Here is a 17,709-nt window from a genome sequence, read left to right as displayed (position 1 = left end):
GAGGTACATAAACAAGTAAGACATATTTAATTGCTAATTGATATGTGATAATTGCTATAAAGAGTAAAATGTCAAATTTCCAGGGAAGTTTTGGTGGTCAAGGAAGGCTTCCTGGGAGAGGTGATGTGTACATTAAATGTTGCTGGATGGAAATATGTTAGATGGATATAAAAGGAATAAAAGATGTTTCATGCAGAAGGAATCCAGGCTCTAAATTAGAAAGGGCATAATACATTCTAGGAAATAAAATTAAAATTAGTTTAGTAATATTAGATGTGAAGTAGGAGGGAAGTGAGTTCAAGAAGAGTAGTGAGAGAATATACTCAAGTCTTAGGCAAGAGATTTATTCTGAAGGTAATAGGGAGTCACTGAGTGACTTTGTGCAGGTAATGGCACCATAAGATTTGTGTTTTTAAAAGATGAGTTTGGCTGTGGTGTTGTGAATAGAGTGAGAAGTGAGGGGCAAGATTGGAGGCAGAGAGGTGAAGAATAGACAAAAGATGATGGATGTTTGAATTAGCGACAAAGCAAAAGGGGAAGAGGAGAAAAAGAAACAAGTCCAGCTTGGATCTGCAGTACATTGTATTGATCAATTCACTAATTCAACACACATTTATTATTGAGAATCTTTTTTTATGTGCCAGGCACATCCTAGATTAGATGCTGAAGAGGCAGTGGTGACTCTGACACTGACAAGCTGGTTGAGAAAGTAGATCTTAAGTAATTAACCAAAGAAACGTATCACTATATCCTGTTAAAAAGTGCTGTAAAATGAGAAACATCTATAAAATCTTGCTACTCAAAGAATAGTCCATGGACCAGCAGCATCAGCATCACCTGGGAGCTTGTTAGTAAAGATCAGTATCTACCTAAGAACTACTGAGATAGAATGTGCTTTTTTTTTTTTTTTTTTTTGCGGTACACGGGCCACTCACTGTTGTGGCCTCTCCAGTTGAGGAGCACAGGCTCCAGGTGCGCAGGCTCAGCGGCCATGGCTCATGGGCCCAGCCGCTCCGCGGCATGTGGGATCTTCCCGGACTGGGGCACAAACCCGTGTCCCCTGCATCGGCAGGCGGACTCCTAACCACTGCGCCACCAGGGAAGCCCTAGAATGTGCATGTTAACAAGATCCCTGGCGGGGGGATTTACATGCATATTAAATTTGAGAAGCAGTGCTCTAGAGAGTACGGGGCTGTGAGAGAAAACAACAGGTGGACCGGAACTCCTCTTGTGGGTTAGGGAAGGGTTCCCTGAAGAAATGGCCTCTGGTTGGCTAGAGAGGTAGGCAGGGGCTGGGTAGCACAAGACCTTGTAGGCTATTTTGAAAACTGTCATCTCTTCCTAATAGCAACTCAAAGATGTTTAAAGGTTAGGTTCATCAGCTCAAGCGGCCATAACAAAATACCGCATAGATTGGGTGGCCTAAACAACAGAAATTTATTTTCTCATGGTTCTAGAGGCTGGAAGTCTGAAATCACCATGCCAGCATGGTTGGGTTCTGGTGAGCGCCCTCTTCCTAGCTGCCTTCTTGCTGTGTCCTCACTTGGCTGAGAGGGAGCAAAAAAATCTCTCTCCCTGGTGTCTTTTCTTATAAGGACACTAATCCCATCATGTGGGCCCCAGCCTCATGACCTAATTACCTCCCAAAGGCCTCATCAGCAACTGCCGTCACATGGGGGCTTAGGGCTTCAACATAGGAATTTGGTGGGACACAACTCAGTCCATAGCAAAAGTATGTGGAGTATTCAAAATTCTGTTTTTGAATTATTATTCTGGCTGATGTGCAGAAAAGGGATTGGAAGGATCAAGAATATATGTAGGACACCAGCCAGGAGGCTATTTCAATAGTCATGGTGAATGACACTGAGAGCTTGGACAAAGTTGCGCTGGTGGAGATGGAGCAGAGTGAAACATTTCAAAATATTTAGGTGCTAAACTTGACAGGTTTTGATGATAGATTTCATATGGTGGTTGGGGAGAGGAGGGTCAAGAATGACTGCCAGATTCTTGGCTGGTGCAATTGGATGGATATGATATCAATTCTTGAGATAGGAGTCATGAAATGAGCAAGTTTGTGCATGGCATCTTGCTAAATGCAATGAACAATATAGAAATTAAGATAAGAATAGCCATCATTTAGTGAGCATTTATCACGTGCCAGCCACTGTGTAGACACTTTACATACATTACCTTCTTTAATATACTATGCAAGCCTAGCCTTCTGAGATGGGAAGATCAACTCATTGCTAAGGGTTTAATGGTCTGCTAAAATGAACAGTGCAGAATGCTTTAAAGGAGAAGATCAGAAAAGACAATGTGAACAGGGAAGCCATCGCAGAAGAAAGAGGATGCAAGCTGAGGTTTAAAGGTTGGATAAGACTTTATTCAGTGAAGCTCTTGGGAGTCAGGTCTGAAGATGGGCTGTAGGAGCCAGGTCCTGGAGACTCAGGCATGGCTCCTTCACAAAGTTCACTTAGAAAAACAGAGTAGAAAAAGTTGAGTGGAAAGGGAGGGCCCAGATTATGAAGGGCCTTGAAAGTCGGTAGTTTGGATTTTAAGAGAGAAGAATTGAATATGAAAGGAACATGACAGTACATGACTTAGGAAAACCTGTCTGGCAACAGGGGAGCTTGAACATGGGAGGCTTGAGTCCCAGAAGCCAGCTTATTAGCATTTGCATTAGCCAGGTAATAGGTCAGATTTGTGAACTAGCTAGAAGGAAAAAAATCAACCAGATTTACTTTCATTGAATGAAGATAGAAGAATGGGCTTCCCTGGTGACACAGTGGTTAAGAATCCGCCTGCCAACACAGGGGACACAGGTTCGAGCCCTGGTCCGGGAAGATCCCACATGCCGCAGAGCAACTAAGCCCATGCACCGCAACTACTGAGCCTGTGCGCCGCCACTACTGAAGCTTGTGCGCCTAGAACCCGTGCTCCGCAACAAGAGAAGCCACCGCAATGAGAATACCGTGCACCACAATGAAAAGTAGCCCCCGCTCGCCACAACTAGAGAAAGCCCACACAGCAATAAAGACCCAGTGCAGCCAAAAATAAATAAAATAAACATTTTTTTTTAAAAAAAGCCTTTAAAACAAAAGAAAACAGAAGAATGAGTCAAGGAAGACTAAAATTTCAGGATTGAAATTAAGGGAAAGGTAGTTTTAAAGTCATAATCAGAGGGGGATCAGGGAGAGGATATTCATAAACCTGTGATATCCCATTTACATGCAGTATAATATTAAGAATATTTAAAAATAATTGTTTACCTGTTTGACCACAGAGATCATTTAAATTTCCAGAAAAATTATAGTAGATGAAAGACTCTAAGTTAGGTATATCTTGGATTTACACTGGGATGAAAAAGAATTGTAAGTATAAGATTCAAGGGGAATAAAGTATGGTATTCTATTAAAGAAAGAGCCTACAAATCACATGAGACATTGTGATTTTTAAATGCAATTGCCAAAGTCAAAAGAAACCATTACATTCGACCCCAACTGTTACTTCATTACAGATGCATCAAGCCGTCACTTATAAACAACAGTGCGTTGGGTTCAACCTTTCAGATGAATGGGCCTTCGTTCCCACCTTGGTCTAGCCATGTAATCATAACGCAGTTTTTTAAAAATTCAAAATATTGTGTTTAGTGGAAGGAAAATGTATGCTTTTTTGTGTTTTCTAAATGCCATTTATACTTTTTCAAAACGGAGTACCGTTGACTGGGAAAGAAGTAAATAACCCTTACTAAGCTTTCCATTCCTCTTCTGCTTTATCTCAGGGAACTTCAGCACCTCCAGACCATCCTTTGTGGAGTTGCACCTGATGGCGCCCCTTGGGTCACGTGCCACGTGTGTTCAGCAGTAAACATCCTCCTGTGCTGTTTGCTTCATTAACGACAATATGGACCAATGCACAGTATTTATCAAGTGGTAACCAAGGAAGCTAAGGTTAGGTTAAGGCACACCTAATCCTCTCAGGGGATCTTGCCAAGAGCACAAAGGGTAAAGTACAGATATCAATTTTATTGTTCAGAATTCTTTAATTGAAGTCCCGGGGAGTCTGAAAACTTAAGAGGAAAGATATATGGGCTGCAGTAACTAACCACTGCAGTAACAGATGTTATACAGGAAAACTGTGCGAGGGATATAAGCGTGTTTTGACTTTGACTATGCACTTGGGCTAACACATCCTTCCTCACTAATGGAAATCATATGCAAACGTTTTGTAAGGTATATTAATTTCCATGGCAGACATCGAATTGTTTTCCTTTTAAAAACATATATGCTTTGTCCAATGGGGTAACGACTTCAGTTTCATGTACAACCTGGATTTTCCCTAAATGTGCAGAGTTTTCTGTTTTCCAAAGTATTGACAATGCAGCCACAAGCTTTGGGCTGGCTGTCTTAAAGGGTGTTTTCCGGAGCTACCCCTCTCTCTGCTCTGCCAATTATGTGCCACTTTGTCTTGGTGCTCTGATTGCTTTCTTCTGAGAGGGAAATTCCTCTTTCATCAGTATGGATGCACTGTTTTCACACACTGCAAGTGCTGTGTTGCTGTGTCAGTCATCCTATTAGGGCCAGTTTCAGACGAGTAGGGCTGACGAACTTGCTGGGGATTGGCTGCTCACAGCTGGGAGGGATTTGTCGGAAGGAAGGGCTGCAGCTTACAGCAACAGAGTTTAGACTGTCTTTGCTTCATCATCTGAAGGCAAAATTTTCCAGATACGGCAGACGGCTCTCAGAGTACAATAAACAGGGAATGAGAACTATTTACATGGAAATTTCTTCCTCGTGATGCAGCGGAGAAGCCTCGGCCGCTTGATTCTGCCAGATGTTCCTGGGGTTACTGTAAAAGGAAAGGAGAGGCAGAGCTAAACAAGGTAGGGAAATCATCCCCCCCTTCTTCTTTTTTTTTTTTTTTTTTTTTTTCCTGAATGTTTAAAGAGTTTGCTGCAGTATGCTGCGTTCCGTGTATGTTGCTTAGGGAAGCCAGGGAAACCGGATTCCACTAGTTCAAATGTAATACTTGCAGGGGGGACCCTGGAGTTTTACGTAACATTTTGATTCGAGAAAGAGAAATGGCAAAGCGTGGATCTATGCTGCCTGTTTGGGGTGAGGCATAAAACGAGTTTTTATTCGAAGAATAGATCCATTGATTACTCAACAAAAACCGTTTGAATTCTTGGGAGCATTGTTATTTTCTTGTTCTAGAAAATTTTCATACTGTCGTAGTTAGCTCCCGAATAAATAAAGTTTACGTTGATCCTATTATTTGAAAACAGACTCGTAATTAAGAAAAAGAAAAAAAAACTTCACGGTAAATAATTATCAATTGGACGTTTAGCCCAAAAACTACGTCTACTTATTGGAAATTAGGGACCTACCTAGCTCTACAATGCCACGGCTTTAACTGAGTTTCAAAAGCACATTTTTAACAAGCCAGCAAGAGGTAGCTTTCTGACAAGTTTTTGATACTGTAGTTCAATGTTTACATTTCTTTTTCTGGCATGTCTGAGCCTTTGTTTCCAGCTTAAAAGTGGAACCATTATATTCAAAAGTAAAGCTGGGTTAATAATGCTTACTGCAATTATCTGATCTTTATGCATTTTTAATGAGAACACACAGCCAGCAGAATAATTTAATGAGGGCAGGCTAGCTTTTAAAGCTGTGTTTTCACTGTGCCGAACCATATCAACTTTCTAGCCGAGAAGCAGCAGTGAGAAATGATGGAGAAGATTTATTTTTAACACACTTGGCCCAAGAGAAGGAAAGGATATATTTGTTAAAGAATTCTTTCTGCCCTTTTCCGTTTTAAATTTCTGCCAGGCATGAGGAAACTGTGCTTTTTTGTTAGGCCTCAGAAGCATATGTTTACAATAAATGTGTAACATTTTTAGAATAGTTAGCAAGCACTGAAGCAAAGAAAAAAAAATCTGACTTGCGTAACCATCACCACCGTGAATGTTGTTCAAGAAACATCACTGGCCTTTGAAAAGACAAAGGTTAAGTGGAAGGATATTTGTTAATTGAGTAATATGTGCATTTTGAGGATAATAAAGTAAAAAGATAAAGAGGTTCTTATAACCTGTACATAAGATGAAGTTTCTTCAGCTAGCTTGCCTGTTTCGGAAGAAGCCGTAGAAGTACTCATTTAAATAAGGGCAATGCCACGTAGATTCTTCCAGACCCACTGCTTTTACTTTCAAGGAGAAGTGCAGGACACTAGCCCAGAACTTCTGACGTCATCTCCCAACTATTTCTGCTGTGTGTTTTTTATTCAAGCTCGTGGAGAGGAATATTTTTTTATGTCCTGGCTAGGAACGTTCTAACTGTCACTTGGCAGGTCTTGAGTTAGGTCTTCATATTCCCGTCCTTTCTAAACCCTAAACCGACCTCCAGCAGAAATAGGGCACCTTCTCCTACCTGCTTCCTCATGTCGGGCAGGTCAGGGCGGTTTTTCTGCAGGACCCTGGCTGTGCTGACTGGAAGTGGCAGGGAGTGGAGCACAGCTCTGCTTCTGGTCCCACTTCCCCTCAGTGGAGCCCAGCACTGCCCCCTGGGCAGACAGTCCCCGTGGCCCCATTCCTAGCTCCCCCAGAGCCACTTTTTAGGGCCCAGGTTATGCCACCGAGTTCGCGGCTGGTCGTGATGGTGGGAACAGCCGCTCTGATAGAAAGAGCACCGTGTCCTCGTGCAGATGGACCCAAGGAAGGGCAGTCCAGTACTGCAGGCTGTTCATCCCGTGTCACAAGTGGCAACCTTGGTCGTCGCGATCAGGGGATGGTTAGTTTTTAATAAGGAGGCTTTTCAGAAAGAATTTCCGTTAGAACAGCTTGGAGTTCTCGGGAGTTCCCAGTCCTTGTCTGCATCCTCTTTAGGACTGCTTGTGTTGTGTAGCCTCGAGCAAGCACCCATCTCAATTTTTCTCTCTCTTAATAGAATTGAATAATACTTGCTACACTTTCCTTCATACTTCTAGCATTTTGAGAGGTCTTGACCTTGCATCCAAAAAACACAAAAAAGTTGTTTGTCTGTTGACACAGTGAGCTAGTTAAAGTACAAAGGGATAAAACCTCCCTATTAATGAAACTGGTAAATGCCTTAGGGTGTTAAGATATATAGTCATATATACAGAACGCTTCAATCTACTTCATGTTCATGTACGTTTTCTAGGGATATTTATCCTTAGACCAACGCATACAATTTCCAAGGAAATCAGAGCATTGCTGTGTGCATTTTCTCCGTTGATCTCGTGCAATATACTAGAAACTGTGCAAACCAGACCCTTCAGACACAGGCCTTGCAGTGCCCAAAGCATTTAGTGCTTTTTTCTTTGACTTTGGTATTACATGTGTGCAAGTGGAGTGAACGAGAGAGAGAATGAGAGGAAAGGAGACAAATACGCTTGTGAAATCTACTGGTTGTGCAGCGTTAGTGGTTAGCAGCCTGCCTTCTCCCTGCTAGTTGTTTTAATTTGCTGTTGCTATGGTAAACACAAATCAATATCACATGGCTACCAGCCAGTCCCGCTCGGGGAGTGCCACAGAGATTCAAGATCAGGTACTCACGCTTCCGAGCAAGAATTGGGAGAAGCGGATTCAGATGTTGAGTTTGAGGGATTTCCTTATGGGAGACTGATAAGGTTCAGGCTTGCATGCGTTTTCTCTTCCTTTCTTCCTGCACTTTCCTACCGGTAATGAGAAAAGCTGGGTATTGTATGTCAACGAGACGTCAATAAGAAAAAAAAAAAAAAAAATGGGAAGGCCTACTGATTTGTTTACATTTTCCAAGATGACAAAACATATTATCAACATAGAAGGAGGCTGGCCACGTGGCAAGTGGCAATGGATTCTGATTAACGAAGAGGTGGGACACCTGCAGGACCTGTTGGTTGTGAAAACATAGTTTGGGGTCTTGAGTAGCTCCAGGTACAGCTGCACAGGAGAGCTGGTAGGTCAGAAACAGTTGTGACTGCCGTGTCAGGCAGAGAAAGCTGGCATCTCTGGGGAGCAGGTGGGCAGGGGGGCGAGGGGCGTTATAGAAAGATAGGGAGGTGTGAGGCATCAGTGTCAGCCCGGAGCAAAGTCACAAGAAAGCTGTAGGTCCAAAGGCAGGCCAGGTGAGCCCGGAAGCCTGGGGGTAGAGCAGCACAGGGGCAGGACACTTAGCTCCTCTCATAAAACCTGCCTGAGGCCCAACCTGAAGGCCCAGCAAAGAAAGAGAGGAAGTGGCTGTGAAGAGAAGTAAAGATGTCATGTGCCCAGGCATACTTTCTGGAAGGAACCAGATGGGCACAGATGTCCCCTGCCGGGTGGAGCAAGGAACTTGGTACTTCATGCTTTGCTTTATTTCAGAAGAACGATGCAGGAAGACTTAGCTGGGCTTTGTAAATTAGTTGCAATACTGTTTTTTACCTCCAGATTTTTACTCAGCTCAGTTGTTTTTTGGTTTTTGTTGTTTTGTTTTGTTTTGTTTTGTTTAATGTGCACAAACTGTTAGTTGCAGCTGTGATGATATTCATAGTAAGGGGCTCAAGGTGGCGTCATGGCTGGTCTGCATCAGGCCATGCCTCCAGTTGCTCAGCCTCGTTGAGCTGAAGCTGGTCCCCGCTCCGTTGCTAAGAGTGAACATAGGTGTGAAAGGCGAGGCCATAGGGTTTCTTCTGTGATCCGGAGCCACAGTGCTGATGGATAAGTTTTCGGCTGGCCTGCTCCCCTCAATATGGCAGAAACGCTTGGTAATAAAAGTGGACCCACTGATTTACCTTAGTGCTCTGACAAAGACTGCATTGTCTCCGAGATCCTAGGTCGGTATATTCCATCAATCAGTCAACAAGTGTTTATTAAACACCTCTTGGCTCCCCTGGCTTTTGCCATTTGGTTAGAACAAGTCAATTACCTAATAGCTAACTTTGAGTATGTGTAAAATGTAGGACAGAAAGAAACAATGCAGAATTGTGAGTTTCAAAGACTTTAATAATAACTTTATTGGCTAACATTAATTTAACATTGTTAACCATCAAACATTAATTGTAGGTTTGAGACAGTTTTGGTGTTTGGGGGAGGTATAAGAGAAGGAATTTTGAGTTTTAACTCTGTAATTTCTTCACCTCTACTATATTTCTCAGCATAATACTGTTTAAATAACATATAATGATGTACGATCAGCAACAGACGTATGAGAATGCTGCCTCCACAAATCCAAACTAGGAGGCTATGGAGAGCATTCCCCCCGTCTCAGCAAGCTGAGAGACAGCCCCGAAATGACTGGGGAATATGGGTGCATCGTCCAAAAGGATCTTAGCCATCAATCAGCAAAAGGAAATCCTAGACCCTCTCCCACACTTCTGAGCCTCGGGAGAGAGCCCCGAAATGACTGGGGAATATGGGTGCATCGTCCAAAAGGATCTTAGCCATCAATCAGCAAAAGGAAATCCTAGACCCTCTCCCACACTTCTGAGCCTCGGGGTGGCTGAGATCTCACCGTCCCCATCCCAGCAAGGAAACCTGATTCCTGACCCTGGAGGGTTAAGCTCCACCACCCCCACACACCACAACTCTTTTTTAAAAGCACAGTTACTTTAAAAAAAATCTATTTCCCTTTTTAAACACAGAGTTTTTGTTTTGCTTTGTTTTTCACCCTGACATCAAAATTAATGTGTGTTCTCTGGGCACAGACAAGCCACAAGTTTGGGAAGAGCTGGGAGAGGAGACTGAGGGTGTAAGGGAGCCTCAAGAATTCTTTTCAGCGATGGGTCCTGGCAGGCAGATGGGCAGGTTCTAAGGTCTAGGAGCATCGAGGCGAGCTGGTTGCCAGAGAAGAGCTCTGGGGGAGTGAGCCATCTCAGAAGACAGCAGAAGGAGGCAGGAGGCATGGAAGACGCTGCAGGTCCCTGGGCCTGAGCAGTTTGCAATCCACACTAGCTGGGGCACAAGACACTTACAAACAAGATAAGAGCAGCTCAGCACACAAATGCCATCAGAAGGATAATTAGCATATGTATAGTTCTGTACCCTCTACAGAGGGCTTTCACAGACTTTATCTCAATTAACAGTTCAAACAGAGGGTTAAAAACTGGGAGCCTAAGATTAGAGCATGCCTGTGAGGATGTACTAGGTAAAGCTTCTGGCGGAGATGAGTTATAAAACGGATTTTAAAAACTTTTATTCATTGATTTTTTTCAGTGTTGGATTTGAGTTTAGAAAACCAGGAGACACAAGTGCTCCTGGTTACAAGTATGCGTGTCACCTTCTCCTGTCCCCAGATGCTTTCTTGGACAACTACGCTTCAAAACTAGTACAGTAAGCAGTCTGGATGTGGCAGCAGAGCAGGAGAGGTTGGTTGGCTTCGCTTTCCCAGCTCTGACTGCTCAGAAGTCATTAGGAGACAAAACCTACACTAGTTTCATGCCCCAACCCAGGCACACAGTGGCAACGTGAGTCTGGCTATGACTGGCAAGGAGGTGCTTCTAGAACATAACATTCGTAAATGGTTGTAAAAGGCTCACAGGTCAGGGAAAAACCATAGTCAACAATGAACCCAAAATTCAAAGTAGTCCATTTGCCCATTAGAGCACCTCACTGAGTTCTCTTAAGCCTGTTAAAGGGGTTGGGGCAGAAATTAATATTTTAGTGGCATGTGTTATAAACTAGGTGCTTAACACACATATCTTGTGTATTTCGAAACTTAAAAGAACTTCATGAAGTTAATGTTTTCCCCGCAAAGTTAACGCTGGCCAATAGAAGTTCTGAAAGTTTCCGGAACACACCCTTGATCCCACAGCTGGTATTTGGCAGAGCCAGGATTTAAACTCAGGCCCGATCATACCTCCAAATCCTATAGGGAGGCAGCACCGTGTTTTCAGCTGAGCAAATAAAATAGAGGAAATAAAAATAATTTATTTGCAGAAAGAAAGCTCAAGGTGAAGGTAGGAGGCCGATTATTTTCGAAATCTCAGATGTGCTTTATATAGTTTACATTATGATATATAAATACTGAATGTAATAACACTAGCATCTTACTTCATATATCATTTCTGTTTTTATGCTTATCGCCTCTTTTAATGGCCACAAAGCCCCCTACGCGTCCCCATCTGATAAATTAAATAAAAACCAAATTTGAGTGAGGTTAAGCAATGTGTTAAAAATCTCACTAGCCAAACAGCGGAAAAGCTGGTCCTCAAAACTGTGGGAATCTGTGCATATGATATTCAATGAGATCAAACAGTCTTTAAATGAAATGACACTGCAGCCTAGCTTGGAGTTTTCTTGCAATGGATGTTGCATACTGGACTAGAGCTCAACCCAAGCAATTTGGGGAAGACAGTATGTTTTTGATTAAGATATTGAATTACTTTTTAAAAACCTATCTATTTCGGGCATCCTAGATACGAGCTTCACCTAATCAACTTAAAAGGTTTGGTGAAGTATATATTATGTCAGTGATTTACTGCTTGTAGTTTTCAATGCTCTGGGAGTTCAGGAAAGTGGAACTCCTTTTGGGTTGGAGTACTAGATAAGGCTCCGAAGAGGAAGAGATACTTCCTCTAGCTCTCTATGGATGTACTGTCTCTAGATCAGTGTTTCTACAATGGGATGTTTACACCCCAAGCCTAGGGCAAGGCCATCATGTCCGTGAGGAAAGGAAATAGTTGAAATTACATCTTATATGTTATTTAACCCGTCCTTTTAAAATGTCACGTTTCACATGTGTGATAATGTATGTAGCATATTAGTATTGTTAGGCAAGTATAACATTTATAAATAAGTAACTAACCTTATAATGGTTGTTCCTGCACGAAAGTATTTTTCTGATGGGGATATATGATCTAAAAAGTTTGGAGAGGACAATAGTCAAAAATAGAGGAAGGAAGATTATCTCTAGAAGGGAGGAACAGCATGATGTAATGTAGGGGCCAGTGTGGAACTTTGAAGAATAGGGATTAAATGCTGGAAAAGAAGCATTTTTTCAGTGTGGAAATAAGTTTACACAGAGTGGGGGAGTGCGAATATGGGAGAACTAAAGAGCCATGTGGAAGAGTTTAATTTGTTACCTACAGCATCACGTCTAATGCTTTATAAGGATTGAATTGAACTTGTGAGATCAGGTTAGAGGTTAGAAAATTTGTAACAAGTGATGCCACTGGCCGGAAAACTTTTGCAATATTTCAGGCATCGTGTGGGAAGGAGTTGGCTTAGAATGGCTGAGTGAGGGTGGAGGAGATAAGGGCAAATCTAAAAGATGTCTTGAAGGAAAAATAATAGAGGCTAGTGAGAGCTCAGAAGAGCCAAAGCGACACTGGAGTTTCTAGCAGGAGAAATATCTGTGGGACCCTAACAGAAAATAGGGGTAGATGGAAAAAGGGGCCCATCATGGGAATGGGGTCAGGGGAGGGAGGGAGGATGAGTTTTGAGTTTTGAGTCCTGGTAATGGTGTTTTAGCTAACGATGGGTCATCGAAGTGGGTCATCCGTAGACATCTGACAACATGAAATGGAGAACAGCTTAGTCACCAGGCTGCAAATGTAAACTGAGACACACCTGTGTTGAAGCCATTGTTGAGGCCAGGAGTGCTTACTGCCTCCAAGAAGAAGGGAACATAAATGGAGACGGGGAGATGACCAAGGATGAGCCTTGGGGAAGACTGGCCGGGCCCAGAGAGAATAAGAGCTAGCAAGGAATCAGGAAAACGAATACCCACAAAGGAGCAAAACTGTCAATCAAAAAATAAGTAACCAAGACTGTTGCGCACCATACCACGGCCTCCACGGCTCCTGCGCTGCATCGTTCTGCCGGGGCTTACCCTCTCTGACATGAGTGCTCAGCCCGTGGTCCTCGCGGAGGCCAATATCAACTCAGTGCCATGGTGAGAGCCACAGAGTATCGGCGGATAAGGAGAACTCCCTACCTGGGTCTTTCATGTAGATACAGACATAGATATTTGACTATTTAAAAAGTAACTCTTCACTAATAACCAAAAGAAAGCATTTAAAACCAACAATAATTGTTGATCAAGATGTATGCATCTGTATCTCAAAATATACATTTTGAGGGTATAAGTGGTTAGGACAGTCATTCCAGAGTGATTGGAGACATTGCTGTTGTCGGAGACCTAGGAACAGGCCTTTGACCTGTTGTCAGAGACCTAGGGCCCATTCATTGCTGGCTCTAGCAGGCGTCAGCTGAACCCAGCTGTAAGGACTCTGAAGGGAATGAGAACGTGCCCTCATGCCTACAGTGAGCGAGCCAGAGCAGCACTCCTCGCACTTGCGTGTGCACAGCTGATCACTGGGGATCGAATTCAAACTGTAGGGTCTTGATTGGGTGGATCAGGAGCGGGGTCCGAGATTCTGCATTCCTCCCAGATGAAGATGATGCTCGTTGCTTGCCCTGGAGGCTTTGCTGGCGTTAACGTAGACGGCGGTGGGCCTCCGGGTCTGAGATGATTTTAAAGGAGGCTCTGTGGGGCTGAGGGCCAGGACCTGCTTCCTCCATCCAGGAGGCCTTTCCAGGCTTCCCGGGCCCAAGAGTGGAGCAGAGGTCGAGCCGACTTATCCTGCAAGCCTTGCACCGAAGCTGCTGTGGTGGAGGCCACGAAGGTGAGCCTTCCAGCAGTTTCCAGCAGCTCCGTGGCCACAGCAGCAGGTCTGTGGATGGCGCCCCGTGCCCGCGATGGCCGTTTTCTCTGTGGACACAGACTCTCACCAATTCCCAAAAAGATTTGCTCACTGCCTCCAGGGAAGGCTAGTGTGTCTTGTTTCCACGTCTGCTCCAGAGATATCTTTTCCTACCAAATATATGTGTTCAAAATCAGCCATAGACTTTTCCCTCTAGACAGTGGTCGGAGCTGGAGCCTGCAAGTCTGGCAGCCTCAGCGGGTTACTTCGGGGAACTCTGACAAACTCAGCATCTCCCTTAGGATGCTCTCATTCTCCCCTCATTCCCTCCAAAGAATAGGAAGAGTGTAGAGGAAGTGTTATGTGCAATTAAAATCACATTTGTTTAAACATGCTAGTTTTAAAGTCTCATGCTATGAGTGAAGACGTTAAGAGAAACGACAGCTGTCGCAAGCGGTGGCTTCAATGAAACTGTGGACAGTCTTAGATCTTGTTTCATGTCCGTCTGCCTTCCCTGCCCTCGAGAACTTCATATTTCTGTATGTCCAGCATGTGGACCCCTCTCTCCTAGAACCAGGGGTCCCGCTAACTGGATTTAGAGAAAGTCTTCCCTGCCCAGATGCCCTTTTAGCCCACACACAAGATGACCGGTATTTTTATGCATTTTTAATTTACCAATAACCTTTTAGGACTGAAAGGAAACAAGTATTTATTGAGTGTCTACTATATGCCAAGCCCTCTGCTGAGAGCTTTATGTACATCAACTCAGTTAAACCTTTCTACAAAGAAAATAAAGTCCCAGGAGGCTGAGTTCCTTGCCAAGGTCATACATGAACAAGTGACACAGAGCAGGGGGTGAAACTCCAGTTGGCAGGTTTCCGAACACCCAGACCTTTTCCAACAGTGCTTACCTGGGGGTAGCAACAAAAGGGGTTTGCTTCGGGAAAACTTTTCTCTCATTTGCACGTACTGTTAGCAGAATTCACTAAACGGTTAAATAGAACACAAACAAGCAATTCCTGGCAGCCTGGGCAGGCATGAGTTCAGTTTTAGCCGTGAGCTCCTCCTCACAAAGGGACCTGGGAAATCTCCAGGGACAGCTAGAGCATCATCTTCATTATTTGTTGTGATTAGTGGGCCTTTTCCTTACTCCTGAATCTCCTCTGTGTCTGTGTGCGTGTGTCTGTGTGCGTGTGTCCAGGTGTGCAGGAAGATGCTTAAAGAAAGATCTCGTCCGAGGTGCCTTCTAGATACTTTCAATTGATAACACGCTCATTATCAGCTGTGAGGCCTGTGTGAAAGTGAGATGCTCTGTGTGGCTGTGGTTTGCTACCCTCTAGGAGGACTTAGAAATCCCCTTTCCTTGCCATCGACTTCCCTGTTCTCGTGCAGGGCTGTTTACACTCACACGTGTCTCCCGTTCTCTGGCGGGGGCGCGTGTTCCACCTCTCGGGCTGCATCTCCTGACCATCGTGGCACTGCAGGCTCTCCTTCTCCCTTACTCTGCTGGCTCCTGAGCTGACCCATGACCTCTCTCCCCGGGTTCTCTTCTCTCTGCCAAGGCTGTACCTGGCACCCCTCCTAAATGGCACACAGATGCCCCATGTCTCTGGGGTTCTAGTCACGCCTGACTCTTAGCTGGTAGAAAGGACTCTTTATTTGCCCCTGAGGAAGCCCATCACTTGAACCCTGAAGTATCAGCTTCCTGGCATCCACCACAAAGACCGTCCCCTCAGGAAACAAAACAAACCCTATCTCCAGAGTTTCCCTGTTTCTTTTCTTCAAAGTTCCCTGTTGCAGCTAAGCTGCAATTAAGAGGCAGGCTCAAAGGGACTCGCTGCCTCTGGGGCTGCTGGGACCCACGCAGAGCTTTGGCCTTTTTAACTCTTTGCTTCCTGTGACCTGCTGCGCGTCTCTGCTCCTCTGGGTGCTCAGGTATCAGGAGGGTGAGCTGTGGGGAGACATCGGGGTCGGCAGAGGAGCTTTGCACACCCCACCAGATTCTGATCGCCCCTCCGAGAGCCACCCAACTGACGAAACCCACAACTGTGCGATGAAAAGCAGAAGGGAATCCCAAGATGGAAGGAATTGGCGGAACTATCTGGCACAATTCGCGTCTACCCTCTGCCACGGTCCTGCCAAGCAGACTCTAACTGCTGTTCATCCGTCTCTATGTGCCGGCCAGTCACGACCCCACGATGCAAACAAACCGTAGCGCTTTGTTATGAAATTCTTCCCTGTGCTGAAACGAGATGTGACTCCGCATGACCTTCAGTGCTCAGCCCTTGTTCAGGCCTTTGGATTGACCCTAAGCAAGTCAAATGCCCCTTCGGCAGATGGGCCCCTTCACATATTTAAAGATAGCAAACAAGCTTCCTCTGATAGGAGCAGCGGGCACTGCCTGTTGTTTTCAGGAAAGAATACTTTATTTATGCAACTGAAGATACACAGTTTTTCTGGCAGCTTTGTCGCATTGTTGACCCATATTGGTGTTGTACTTGAACCTTGAACCAGCTGTGGTAGAGAAGGGGGTGGGGCTCTCCATTTTCCCTCAGCTCTGTTCAGGCCTGAGCACAGTGGGGAAAAGGTGATGGATGGAGGTGAAGCGGGGGAGGGACAGACAGCTTCCCCAACTGCACGGAAGGGTTGAAAATTGTCTTCCGTTCCAACAATAGGCTCTAGGCACCTCTGGAAATGCCTGGCAAGTTCCTGGGCATTGACTTGCAAAACCACCCATAGATAGATAGATAGATAGATAGATAGATAGATAGATAGATAGGTGGATAGATGGATAGATAGATGGGAGATAGATAAGAAATAGATAAATAGATAGATATAGATTAATATATATGTATCTATGTAATACACTCACATAGATAGAGATTAATAAAGATACACCTATAGATAGATATAGATTTAGATTACTGTATAAATAGATGGTTATAGATACAGATTAATATTTATATATACAGATAGAGATAGGTAGATAAAGATATAGATAAATGTATACACAACTAGATAGCTATATAGATTAGTATATATACACAGATGTAGACTGACTGATAGATAGATGATAGAAAGACAGATGAATGATAATGTTCACACAACTTGAATACCACCTTAAGGCAGTTTTCAGAGGTAAAGTACGTGTTTTGGGTTTCCTTTTGTTTTGTTGCGTTTGTTTTCTGGCACGACAAAAGGGCAATCGTTTTAGCAGTAGCTCTGAGTCTTCCAGAGTTTCTCTGCGGCTCTCAGCACAGTCCTCAGCGGCTTAGAGACACACTCCGCCATCAGTAGATGCCAAGGTCACCGAAGGAACTAATTAATCCCAGCTCCAGTCAACAGCAGGCTGCACTAACCTGCCCTCCTTCCTCTGAGTGGGAGAAAGAAACCAGGAAGGATTTTCTCCCTCAGTTCTGCCTGGGCCTACTCAGGGCCTCCCCGAACAAACAAAGGGAGGCAGGGAAGGCTGGTAAACCATTTCCCGACTAACTGGCCAGGTTTCATCTAGAGAAAGCCTGTTCTAAGGCTTTAAAACTTGAGTTGAGATAAGCCCTCCAGTTTTTCTTAGGAAAATTCCCAGGTTGATAATTAACCTGAAGTTCCCCAGGCCCCCCTACTCTATCACAACACTGCCTTTTTTTTTTTTCTTTACTGCTAGTTTCACTAATGTCCTCTAAACCCAGCCAGCACTCTTCGCCTTGTTGAAAATTTGCCTTTTTAATTAAACCTACAAATTTTCCAGCTGACCACTAGGGAGCAAGAAACTTTTTCCCCCTCAGGGTAAAATTGCTGTCATATAACCCAGACCACACTAAATAATTGATCAGAAAAAATAATTGAGAGGAGTGATGATTTGGGGAAACAATGCCGGGCTGACAACCCAAGAGGTGAAGTTGGAGATGGTTGCGGTTCAAACATTGTGGATCCCCGAGTTAATAATCGTCCCCTTAGCCAGATACATGCTGCGTCCTGAGTTAATTGTTCTGCGGCTGTGGATTTTTTTTTTTTTTTTTTTTGCGGTACGCGGGCCTCTCACTGCTGTGGCCTCTCCCGTTGCAGAGCACAGGCTCCGGACGCGCAGGCTCAGAG

General features: G+C 44.2%; 1 protein-coding gene across 4 annotated transcripts in view; it reads left to right on the top strand.

Annotated features, from left to right (window-relative positions):
* The first annotated feature begins 4,639 nt into the window (after nt 1-4,639).
* MBNL2 (muscleblind like splicing regulator 2) overlaps nt 4,640-17,709 on the top strand; it is a 152,349-nt gene continuing 139,279 nt past the window's right edge. For 2 of the 4 annotated variants that reach the window (XM_029210389.1, XM_029210390.1), the window contains exon 1: nt 4,640-4,882. The gene's annotated coding sequence lies outside the window, so the exon portion shown is untranslated. The remainder of the gene's footprint in view (nt 4,883-17,709) is intronic. The other 2 variants (XM_029210387.1, XM_029210388.1) reach the window with 1 other exon arrangement.

The sequence above is a fragment of the Monodon monoceros genome, unplaced genomic scaffold (genome assembly GCF_005190385.1).
Source record: "Monodon monoceros isolate NGI ecotype Baffin Bay Population unplaced genomic scaffold, NGI_Narwhal_1 Super_Scaffold_8, whole genome shotgun sequence".
Taxonomy (NCBI): Eukaryota; Metazoa; Chordata; class Mammalia; order Artiodactyla; family Monodontidae; genus Monodon; species Monodon monoceros.
The sequence above is the reverse complement of the archived record's forward strand: the minus strand, read 5'-3'. Positions and strand labels throughout refer to the sequence as shown.